At 42.1% G+C, this 12,230-nt stretch overlaps 1 long non-coding RNA gene across 2 annotated transcripts in view; it reads right to left on the bottom strand.

The window, feature by feature from the left end:
* The window catches only part of LOC139084147 (uncharacterized), a 33,574-nt gene extending 22,302 nt beyond the window's left edge, over positions 1-11,272 (bottom strand). For both annotated transcript variants that reach the window (XR_011541502.1, XR_011541501.1), the window contains exon 1: positions 11,060-11,272. This is a non-coding gene — a long non-coding RNA (uncharacterized lncRNA). The remainder of the gene's footprint in view (positions 1-11,059) is intronic.
* Between the last annotated feature and the right edge of the window lie 958 nt (positions 11,273-12,230).

The following is a 12,230-nucleotide window of genomic DNA, read 5'->3' as shown; positions in this document are numbered from 1 at the left end:
GCATTCTTTTTACTTTTAATCATATGGAAGCTGATTATAAACAACTACTGTGCAATGATGGTTCCTGAGAGGGAAATTTCCACCAGGAATATTTGAACTGAACAAACCTATTGTGTTTCTACAAGAAAAGAACCAGTTTTAACATTTCAAAGATATGCATTAGACAGTCTGTCATGCTTATTTGTTGCATATCTTTTATACTTTTAAAGATCTTAATACTCCATTCAAATAAAGGACATGACATGTTTTCAAGCGCAGATAAGAAGAAAGGGAAAAAGAAAAGTTGGAAGCTTGGACAAACAATTTCTACAGAGTGTTGATGTCCTGTAATTTAACAGCAACTAATAATAAAGTAGGTGATGATCTTGAAATTACACATCTGCAAAGTTATTGCCATACATCTGAGAAATTTTGGAGAAGGTTTTGGATTTTACTTTCCATTATAAGAACATTCACGAAGAGGAAATTAATGGATCTGATATCCATTCCTTTTATTGAAAGTTAAATTAATTTTAACTTTAACTTTGCAGGATAAATTGTCCAAATTTGCTACTAATGAAAGATTAAAGATGAATTTTGCAAATACTGTATTATTTGCTTCATTTTGAAGAAAAGTTAAAAATGCATATCCTGAGTTTGCTGAAGTTACTTTAAAATTTATTCTCCCATTCATGTCAAGATACCTCTGTGAGACTAGATTCTCTACTGGGAATGTTATCGAAACAAAACACAGAAACATCTTCACCATAAGGAATGTCATTGTCGATTTAACTATACTAGCTAAATTAACAAGCAAGAAGCATGCTTACTTATTGCATTTAAAAAAACTTAAAATTTAACGTACATGCTGTTCATTAAAAGCGTGCATATAGACATTTAATATGGGAAATTGCCATCTCATTCATAACTTTTCATTAGTTCATAACTGCAGAGATAGAAAGCTATAACAGTGATTCTCTATAGTTATAGCTTATATGCATGCATTAAATGAACAGTATAAACTTTGTAATTATTTTCTCTTTTCCCATATTATGTTTATTCTGATCACATTTATTAAAATAATTTTTATGCCTGTAGACTCTAATCATAAAATTTGCCTTGTATTTTGTGTGTCTTCTATTTCTTTTGTGTTTCTAGGAATTCACGTATATTGTATTTTACGAAACTACAGGTCTGTGATGACTTGGAAAGTGGAAAACAAACTGGTCCTTCTCCACAGACGATCTGAGAAGCACTCAGAGATTATTTTTCTGCCTCTAGTTTGGAGCATTTCTGAGCTGTCCCAAAATCAACATTCCACTTTTCCTGAATCACTACTAGCCAAACCTACCCTGATCTCTTGTCTGTCTTAGGCACAGCACCCCTAATATCAAGATGAAATAAATGCAGGCTGTATCTGCGACTCATCAAGGTCAAAAACCCAAATGCTCACAGGGCCTGGGCTAGTGAAGAAATGGGGGCAGTGGGCCGAGGGGGCAGGACAGAGTGAAGAGCAGGGGCTCGCTCTGCAGCTTCAGGTCAACGTTTCCAAGCAGAAGATGGGCCCAGGGTTGCCAGCTCCTCAAAGTTTTTTCAAGAGAAGCCAGAAATCCCAATTTTTATATAAAAATAAGTTCATTTAAAAATGTTAAAAAGTAATTCAGATTTTTACAAACCACAAGACCAGCTAGAGAAAATACATCTGTGGGCCAGACTTGGCCTCTGGGCCACCAACTGGAACCTGTTGGGCCTCCAAAGATTCTTGATAGAGAAGGTAAGACCAGCAAGTGAAAACGGTTTCTTTCAAGTTCAGCCTATAGATAAGTTTTGGCCATTTCCTGTCAGTCTTTTCCATCAGTGGAAACAGCTGCTGGTGTGATCCAAAGTTTACAAGCACACACTTCCTGCCTTAGTCTAGCCTGAGGCACCCCCACAATCGGTCTCAGATATCAAGTGAGCATGAAACAGATCGCTTCGGGAATGTCCACACAGGAAGCATTCAACAAGAGGTTCTGTAACTCTTGGACTACTCATCCAGAAAAGGATATGAAAACAAGACACAGGGGCTGGCCTGGTGGAATAGTGGTTAAGTTCGTGCCATACACTTCAGCAGCCCAGGGTTCACAAGTTCAGATCCCGGGCGGGTGTGGACCTAGGACCATTCGTCAAGCCATCCTGTGGTGGCATCCCGCATAAAATAGAGGAAGATTGTCATGGATGTTAGCTCAGTGATGATCTTCCTTAAGCAAAAAGAGAAAGATTGGCAACAGATGTTAGCTCAGGGACAATCTTCCTCACAAAAAAAAAAAGACACAGTGCAGACAGGCGAGAGCATCTGAGGAGGATCTCTGAAGGAAACTGGGAGTGAGTCTCCTAACCTGACTAGCGGGCAGGCAGGAGAGGTGCTAACTTGCCCTCAGTCCCAGTTGGGAGAGGGGTGTTCCATGGGACAATTCAGAGAACCTGATATTTGTTCCTGACCTTGAGAGGTGTGGAGGATTGGTGTTTGGTTCATGCATGACACAGCTAAGTCACCTGATAGGTTTGGCCATGTGGGCTTGGCCCAGTCCCCCAGTTTGGCAGGCCAAGGGATGCATGAGTGTTTCCACCAGACACATAAAGGCTCCGTGCCCATGATTCACTCTCAGAAATCAGGGAAGACCAATGTGCATTTGCTCTCCAGGGGTGTCATGCAAGACCTTACCAGCTGCTGCTTATGAAAGAGTTTAAAGTGCTATGTAAGTACTGAATGGCATTGTTCTTCCACAGGGCTTTCACGGACAAGATAAAAGATAGGCACTCTCTCTGTGCCTTTGAGGGCCTTTCCCAGCCCCTTCTCCTTTTGTCTGCCCCATCGATAAACTGGAAGGTATCTGCCCTGAGATTCCACGATGACCTTTCCCATTAAGCCCCATTATTATTCATGATCTATGGAAAGAACTCACTCTAGGTCGGAATCTCCGACAAGCTGTGGGAGTGTCCAGTCAAACCCAGCACAGTGCAGCAATGATCTCATTATCTAGGGGTGGTTTCATTTAAAGAAATGCTTCATTCACTGTGGGGATGGGAAGGCTGGGGTGGGAGGTGCGATTTGCATTCATGGTGGGGGTCTTAGTACCTGAAACAAGCGAACTGTGTTTCTGTGCTGGACTCAGCCCTTCCCTTTCTCACCCAGTAGCTCCAAATTCTGTATCCACAAGATCTCCAAAACCCCAATACAAATCAAACAATAGAGCTCTCGATTGAAAACTATAATTTGAGTTTCAGGGAGCCAAGCCAATATCCAAACTCTCCCTGATTTTTCACAGCACTTACTGCTTGTGTCATAGATTTGGCACTTGATTATATTCAATTTAGCACATAATTATAGCCCTGCTGTCTCATGTTATTCTTTCACTGCTTGTCAGTGTTCTGTTTTCTTCTTCCCAATAATACAGCAAGTCCCTGGACAGCAGAGACCACTTTTCACCCTTCATCAGAAATCCACATACTTAGCACAGTGTTAGACCCAGAGCAGACTTGCCATAAACACACACTGAGTTGAATAGAGTGGAAGGAACCACCAGATTCGCCTTCCAATTAGCCATGCAGTTGATGAGGGGAAAAGGCGAAACCCACCGAGGATTTGGCTTCCCTGTCTCTTTCACCGCTGGGAAGTTACAAGCTTCTTCACTGGGCTTTTCATGGGAAAAGCATGGTATTCCTGAGGCTTCAGCGTGGGCATGTCTTAGGGGAGCACCTTCTAATGCGAAGCAAAGGTCTGGGTGGATAGTGACCATGACTCATTGTCAAGTCTATGTGGGAGCCTGGGCGGCTATAATCTCATATGAAAAGTATTTCCATTCCATCCTGCTCCTTCCCACACTCAACCTTCCTGGGCCACTCTGTTGCCATAATCATCCGTACTATGCCCTGAGGCTTGAAACTAAGAGTAGTCCTCAGACCCTCAGCATCAGCATCACCTCAGGCCTTACTAGAAATGCAGAATATTGAGCTGCATCTTAGATTTAATGAATCAGGACCTTTTAAATAAGATCCCCAAGCAAGTCATAGGCACACTGAAGTCTGAGGAACCCTGGCTAGAGAGGGCCTTGTCTCTTCATCCTTGAGGAGCCAGCTTGGATTTCTGAGATGAAGCTGCAGAATAAACCAGAATAATCCAGGATAATCCAGAATAATCTCAAGCTCTAAATTACATTTTCTCTCTCAGGAGAGGAAAAGATCAATAAAGCAGTAACACCACAAATTACCTTCAACCCACAGATAGGCACAGAGCTCAAAAGAAACCAGGCCAAGCCAAACAGCGAGCAGGATGCTATTAGTAAGAGTCATAACAAACAGTGGAAACAGTTCCCCATGTCCTACTCTGTCGTGCTGTCTGCTGCCATCTATGATCCAGAGCATCCAGCCTTCAGTACAGTGCTGGTCCAACACATTGGAACGGTCCTACCACGCATCCGAGGACATATTCTAGAGAAAGTCCAAAGCCTTACTAGGTCTCAAGGCACAACATCAGCTAAATCCTTGAACAAACGTGTAGAAGTCACTACAATGGCTCCAGTTTCCTGGCACGAAACTCTGAACCCCAGTTTGGTCCAAGCTATTGTAGTCCACTACTACGCAGAGTACGTTCTTCCCTCCCTTCCACTTAGCAATGCTCTGTACAAGTTTCAAGGTTCAACTCAAGACCTGCTTCTTCCACAGCATCTGCCTGATCACTCCAAACCACCCTGGGGACATCCTCCAACATGCTGGTGTTTAACAATTTCATGGATGGTTTTTCCCTCAACAAGGTTATAAGTTCCTGGAATGGGGAAAACTTGTGTCTTACGTTATATTCTACACTTAGCCTAGTCTTTTTAATATTACAGGCTCGTAAACCATTAAATATGTGAGTGAAGGTCTTCAAATACTCAGTGTGAACTAGCATAACCATCCAGCAAATCCTCCTACAGAAGGGACCCAGGAATAGCCCATTAGCTTGGGAATCTTCCTGTCACTTCTTAAAAGCACAGCACCCTCCAAATCTACACCATCCCAGCTTGGCTCTGCACTGGGTGGACCATCTCCTCTACTTCTGGGAGAGTCCAAGGGGCACCCAAGTTTCAGAACCATGTGCAGTCCAGGTGATTGGGCTGAGAGACAACCCTCAGTATGACAATGGCAAGTGATGCTCACTCCAGAGAACCAAGCCAAGCAATTCCTCCACTTTCCTGTGACTCTTGGGGAGTGCTAAGCTAGTATTTCACAACGGGAATGACCAGATGGATTAAGAGAAAATAACAGTAATAATAATCATTTCTGGCTCAGATTATTCCACAAGGCAAATCATATTTCTGACCTCCACTGGGAAAATAGCTATGGTGCTATCGACAGGAAGAGGACAATTTGAGACAATGACCAACGCATCCACTGACCTTTCCTAGTAGGAATTTTATTGCCGAAAGAAATGATGCATGTGTTATCAAAGCATCTTTTTCTATTACACCACTGGATTTTCCTCCTACAGGTATGCAATGTCGCCTAACATGGACTAAATTAGTGATATATAGACTAGATTTTAAAATAAAAGCAGTGAAGAACCTTAAATACCTAGGCAATTGAAAATTGTAGGCAGGCAACGCTAACTGTGATTCCACCCTGCCATGACTGGCATGAAGCTCAGGCTCTTCCCCAGGACCAGTGAATTCACAGCTCCAGAGAACACTACCCCCAATGCAGTCTCAGTTATGGGGCCCCTGGCATTGGTACTGCACAACACGCGTGTCATATGCGGTGGCCCTGAGCCTTCTAGTCCAAGTTATCATTTATTCTTTCTAATGAGTACAGAAACATATCTAACAAACTTGTAAAAGATGGGGAAACTTGGCACACGTATTAAGTCTTGAAATAAGCAAAGTTGAATGTTTTTGCTTTAAACTGCCCTGAACATAATGTCTTCTAGAATTACAGGCCTAACAGGAACTCTCAGGAGTTGTTAAATTCTTGTCTCAAGAATAAGATTTCACACATCTAGAAATCAGTCTGAGTCTTTCTTTAAAAAAGAAAAAAACCCAACCTCCCTCCCTGCCGAGAAAAAATTCTAAAATGGAATTGCTAAAATTCTACCCAATGATGGAGTCTCACCTCTCGCCCCTCTCATGCCAGGAAATTCTTCCCAATGGCTAACTCTCTGATGCCGTCCCTATCTAAAATAGAGGAGCACCCCACCAAGCACAGAGCTGCAGGCTTTGCACAGCGTCCATGGCCTCATACCCTTTGCCACTACCTTTCTAAGCACCAGTGCTAAAAGCATTCCTACAGGTCCTTAAAATTTATCCTCGCTCTTCCACTCATCTTCTCGTTCAAAGGAGAAAACTCAAAAGTTGGTTGGTGCTCGTTTGAGATTCGACAAATATCTGAGAAATATTTGCTGTTTTTTTGTTTTTTTGTTTTTTAGCCAACTTTCTGTCCACGGTGTAGAGCAAGCTGCATCTGTCTCTGAGGTTAGAGAAATGAACCAAGAACTTGAAATAGTGGTGATCTTGTCGTAGAAAAAGCAAGGGTGGAAAATCTCAATCTCAAAAAGAAAATTTGTGTGGAGAAGGTAGTGAAAGATTTATCACTCTCCTTTTTTCTCTTTGAAAAGAAGTCAATGGCCATTCAGTGTTTAAATGAGAACAAAGACTCCAGGGGAGCCAGGCGAAGGTAAATATTTGTACTAATGTGTCATTGCATTTTACATAATGGGCCAGCAGCCTTTGAAATCTGACATGCTTCACATCGACAGGGTTTTTTTTCTTATTTGCTCTCATGTGGCAAACCTCTCCTAGGCCGTCAGTCACCAAAGAAGCTGCTGAATACAAGGACACTGAGGGGCATTTGGCCAACATGACCTCAGATATATTGACACACTGCAATGAAAGCGTGATATAATTCAGTTTCTGCATTGCTGTTCCTTCTGCCAACTAATATTCGAATGTGTCCCTGAAGGATGTGGGAAATGTTGATTTAAGATAAAATAGTAAAGACAAATATTAGCATGCTACATAAAGCTTCTACTTTCCATGAGAGCATTGTTTCTTAGCACTGGCCGCCTGGATCCCATCACCAGAGAGTCTGATTTCATTGGTCTCAAGAGCAGCCTGGGTTTTAAAAATTCCTCCGCTGATTCTAATGAGCAGTCACGATGGAGAAACACTGCCTTTGAGAGTTGCCAGAATATTTTATATTCTATTTGGAACAACAGATAAAATTGGTCTGATGAGTTCATGCTAGATGTTAAAAGCTGGGCCTGCAGAGAAATAGGGAAGGGATATACGAAGGAAAATAGCATCAGAAGAGATGCCACCCCACCCCACCTGAAATCTGGTGAAGGACACACAACACACAAATGACAATACAAAGGGTAAAGCTTAATTAGTGCAGTCCTTGAGCCCAGAAAAAAATGTCACAGGAGACCTAGCGGAAGTTTACTGAAAATCAGTGGGTCTCTAGACAACTCAATTGCTGCTCCAAGTACCGGGGACGACATTTGGAGAGGCTGGCACCCCTCACCTCCCCACAGCCCCTCAGGGCCCTCGGATGCCCTAGGGCTCTTTTGGGATTTCTCTCCAAGTGGGGATTTCCACACTGGCCTGGAGGCCGGCGGTGAGCAGCCCTGCTTGCCAGAGCTTGGAGGAAGGTGAGCCAGGTGATGCAAGGCGGATGGGTGATATAAGGCGGAATGAGGTCAGAGAAGCCTCCTGTTAAACGGCGCCAGCTTCCTGATGCCCAGGAGCATGCCTTTTCTCTCCTATTTCCTCAGGGCCAGGGCCTTCAGGTTTCCCACAAACTGCTTTCTTCACACAAGTGGGGAAGGCTGTGTTGCAACCACATGGCAATGGGTTGATAAGGGGTCACCCCTGTGTGTTAACTACCTTTCCTCACTTATTGAAGGAAAGAGCTCTGCTTCTAGTTAAGGGAATCGGGGGTCCTAGGAAAGGTTTGGGAGGGTTGGAGCAGGGATAAAGGGAATAACTTCTTTATGTCCCTAATATCATACAGAAATGAGGAAGCAAGGGACAGGACATTTACCACGTAATAGGAATGAGTTAGGATGGTGTCAGTTATCACTACGTGGAGTATCAAGGAAAAATGTTGATCTAGATAGTCTTCCAGGATCTATAATCAATCTCATGATAAGAAAAATCTAACGATTTTCTGGGCTAGGTAAGGTGTTAATAATTGTATATATTTTTCTGTGAATAATTATCTATTTTTCTGTGAATTCTTTATCACTGATATTTAACTCTCATGGCACAATGATTACGTATATCATTAAACACATTTCACCTTTGAGTCAATGGTTAAAAAAATTATTCAAGGACGTTTAAGCTTCTGAACCAACAGCCTGGTGGTTTGGTTACAGGTTTATAAATGACAGGGAATACTGTTCCCAGTAGCTGCATCATGCTTTATCTTTTTCTGCCTCTCCTATCCTTTGTCAAAATATATCCATCAGCGGGGGCTGTCCCCAGGCGTAGTGGTTAAGTTGGTGTGCTCCACTTCCGTGGCCCAGGATTCAAGGTTCGGATCCTGGGCATGGACCTACACCCTGCTCATCAAGCCATGCTGTGGCTGGCCATGTCCCACACACAAAATAGAGGAAGATGGGCACAGATGTTAGCTCGGCAACAATCTTCCTCAAGAAAAACAGGAAGATTGGCAACAGATAGTAGCTCAGGGCCAATCTTCCTCACCAAAAGAAAGAAAGAAATATCTGTGAGGGCAAGATTTCTGACTATGATAGAATAAAGAAGTCAGTAAATCTTCTTCCCCAGAAAGCAACTATAAAATTGGAGAAAATTGGCAAAATAACCATTTCAGGGCTTTGGAAACTAAGTAAAGGCAAACGACAAATTGAGAAGTGTTTGCTTATTTAAAAAAACTGATACACTTTGTGTCAGAACAGATGAAATCTGCGGCATTCTTGCCAAGGCTGCTGTCACCATCCCTCCAGCTCGGGCAGCGTGGCGATTCTACCAGTGCAGGGCCAACCCGGAAAACCAGCCGCTTCCCTGCTAGAGAGGCTCACTCATGCCCAGTGGGACTGTCAGTAAGAGGAGCAAAACTGGTAGGAAATAAAAGGGGAACCCCACAGCTCTCGTAGCCTGAGGATGCAGGCCCAGTTGGGGCGAGTAGCAGACTGGCAGACCAAGCAGACATCCATTTAACGAGGAGATCCTGGAAATGAGAGCAGGACAGAAGGCCTAGATAAGACCCCAGGCTGGGTAGGCCCAGATAAGATCCCCACCCACAGGGGAGACCAAGAGGGCCCAAGAGAAAGTACAATCCAGGGCAGACTTGCAAGCTGCCTGACTTTGAACATGCTCCTGCTGCACACACAGACCCGTCGGCAGAGGGTGGCAGCTCTGCTGGCTGGGGCTGTTTAAGCACAACCTATGACCAGTCTTGGGTTGACCACTGAGCCGTGCAGACACAGAAGCCGCCTAGGAAGCCAGGCTAATAAAATGAAAATAAGAATTTAAGAAACAAAACAATTGCCTGACATCATGCAGGAGACAGCCTGTGCAGATTAAAGTCCAGAGAACTTCCTAAAACGACAGCAGCAACAGCAAAAACCACTAAATGACAGCAACCTTCAGGGGAAAAGAATCAGAATCTGGAGTTTTACTGTAATATATTTTCTAAATTGCTCGGTTTTCAACCAAATCGTACGAGATAGGCAAAGAAATAAGACGGTATGAGCTACATTCAGGAAAAATATCAGTAAACAGAAACTGTCTCTGAGGGGGCCCTGATGTTGAATTTCACACACAAAGAACTTATCCAAAATAAAGGAAAAGAAAAAATGACTAAAGAAAAAGTTGAACAGACCGTTAATGATCTATGGGACAGTATCAAGTTGTCAAACATATAGTCAAGCAGAGTCTTCGAAGAACAGGATTGGATCAGAAAAAAAATATTTGAAAGAACAATGGCCACACATTACAGGCATATAGTAACAAATTCTGAAAAGCAAAGATAAAGAGAATATCCTAAAAGCAGACATATGAACAATATAAAGAAGGACAAGAAAAATGATGGCTGACTTCTCAAGGAAAACAATGCAATTCTGCTTCCAAAAAAAATAAATAAACAAAAGGTTTGTCAACCCAGAATTCTATATATCCAGTAATAATATCCTTCAAAACAAAGATGAAATACAGACATTGTCATGTAGATTAAAGCTGGGAGAATCCATCGAGAGCAGACCTATACTGTGAGAAATGCTAAACCACGTTCTTCAGGCTGAAGCGAAATGATGATTGTTTGAAAATTGGTAATTTGGTTCTACATGAAGGTTTAAAAAGTGCCTGAAACGGTAAGTGAGTTGGTAAATATATAATATTATATAATATATAAAATATAAATATATAATATGGACTATTTTTTCCCAATTTCTTTTAGAGATATTTGTTTAAAGTAAAAGTAAAAACATCATGAGCCAGCCCTGATGGCCTAGCGGTTAAAGTTCCGCACGCTCACTGCTTTGGAGGCCTGGGGTCATTTCCCGATTGCAGAACCACACCGCCTATCTGTCAGTTGCCATGCTGTGGCGGCAGCTCACATAGAAGAACTAGAAGGACTTACAACTAGAAGGTACAACCATGCACTGGGGCTTTGGGGAGAAAACAAAAGCAGGAAGATTGGCAACAGATGCTAGCTCAGGGCCAATCTTTCCCTGCAAAAAATGAAAAAAGGAACAACATTGTATTTTGGGGTTTGTAACATATGTAGTAGCAATTTATATGACAGCAATTTCAAAAAGGACAGGGAAGGCAAATGGAATATCAGGTTTCCCCCGTTATCCAAAAGTAGAACGTTCCTATGAAATGTTTCTTAAGGGGCAATGGCATAAAGCAAAGAAGCAATTACTGTTTATTTATATGGAAGAAATTTCTGAGTGCTCCCAGACCCAAAAAGTAACTTACCAATCATACCAAATGACACATAAACCCTAAAATAACACTACCGTATAGTAAAAGCAGGAATGATAGGATAAATACACAGCTTAGACAAGGTAGAAATCATGTCTCTACAGCGTGGTTTCACTTACCAGCAAAGGGAAGAGAGTGAGCACAGTGGAAGGCTGAGAGGTGGTGGTGGTGATGATGGGGTGTTAGCCTGAGTTGTCGGAGGTTGGAGTGGTGGAAGGTACAGGGGACTGGGGCGTAGGAGAGAGACGAAGAGGGTCAGCTATTAACCACCTAGTAACAGCTCCTCTGAATCCACCAGGACAGGCAGATCACTAACCTCTACACTTTCTTCCACGTCAAAGGTTGAATTGCATCATCTGCTTCGGCTGCTGTGGAAGACCTGAAACACACAGTACGCTTGGCCGCTAAAATGGCTCACTGCAAAACAAAAGCTCAACACTTATTTTTGATTTTGCCTTTTTTTCATAAAAGTGAAAATCCCCTTTGGATCTGTTTTGGTTAGTGAAAATAGGTACTAATGTAGGTCTTTCCTAAAAGCAAAGTGGTGCAAAGAGAATTTTTGGCTAGCGGGGGAAGCCCATATACTGTTGTAATCATCGTACATTACACATAGAGTGGTATTATATTAACCCAAGATATACTGTAGCAAGTTAGATAGATATATTGTAGTCTCCAGAGCAACTACTTAAGAATAAAGCAAAAGTACAAAGATAAAAGGCCAGGAGAGGATACAAATTCGACACTAAACGCATACATATTTGACAAAGGATATGTATTCAGGCCATATAAAGATCTCCTACAATTAAGTAATTTTTCAAAAGAAAACCCCCCAAAAATGGGCAACAGGCTTGAACAGATATTTCACAAAAGAAAATATAAATATGCTCAACATCATTAGTCATTAGGGAAATGCACATTAAAACCACAATGAAATAACACTACACACCCACTAGAATGGTTAAAATTTAAAAACCTAAAATGCCAAATATTTCTTATGATCCTGCAATTCTTCTCAGTGTTCACCAAAAAGAAATGAAAACAGATGTCCACAAAGTAAATTGTAGAAGAATGTTCCTTGCGCTTTTATGCATGGTAGTCAGAAACTGAAAACAATATGATATCCATCAATAGGAAAATGGATAAACAAGTTGTGGTATATTTATACAATAGAATGTGACTTAGCAGTGACTAAAAAGGAATGAACTACTGATGCATGAAAGAACATGGATCAATCTCAGGGACAGTGAGTTGGCGGGCAGTGGGGAAGCCAGACACAAAAAAATCCGTACT

Source organism: Equus przewalskii, chromosome 1 (genome assembly GCF_037783145.1).
Source record: "Equus przewalskii isolate Varuska chromosome 1, EquPr2, whole genome shotgun sequence".
Taxonomy (NCBI): Eukaryota; Metazoa; Chordata; class Mammalia; order Perissodactyla; family Equidae; genus Equus; species Equus przewalskii.
This window is presented reverse-complemented; position numbering and strand designations above follow the sequence as displayed.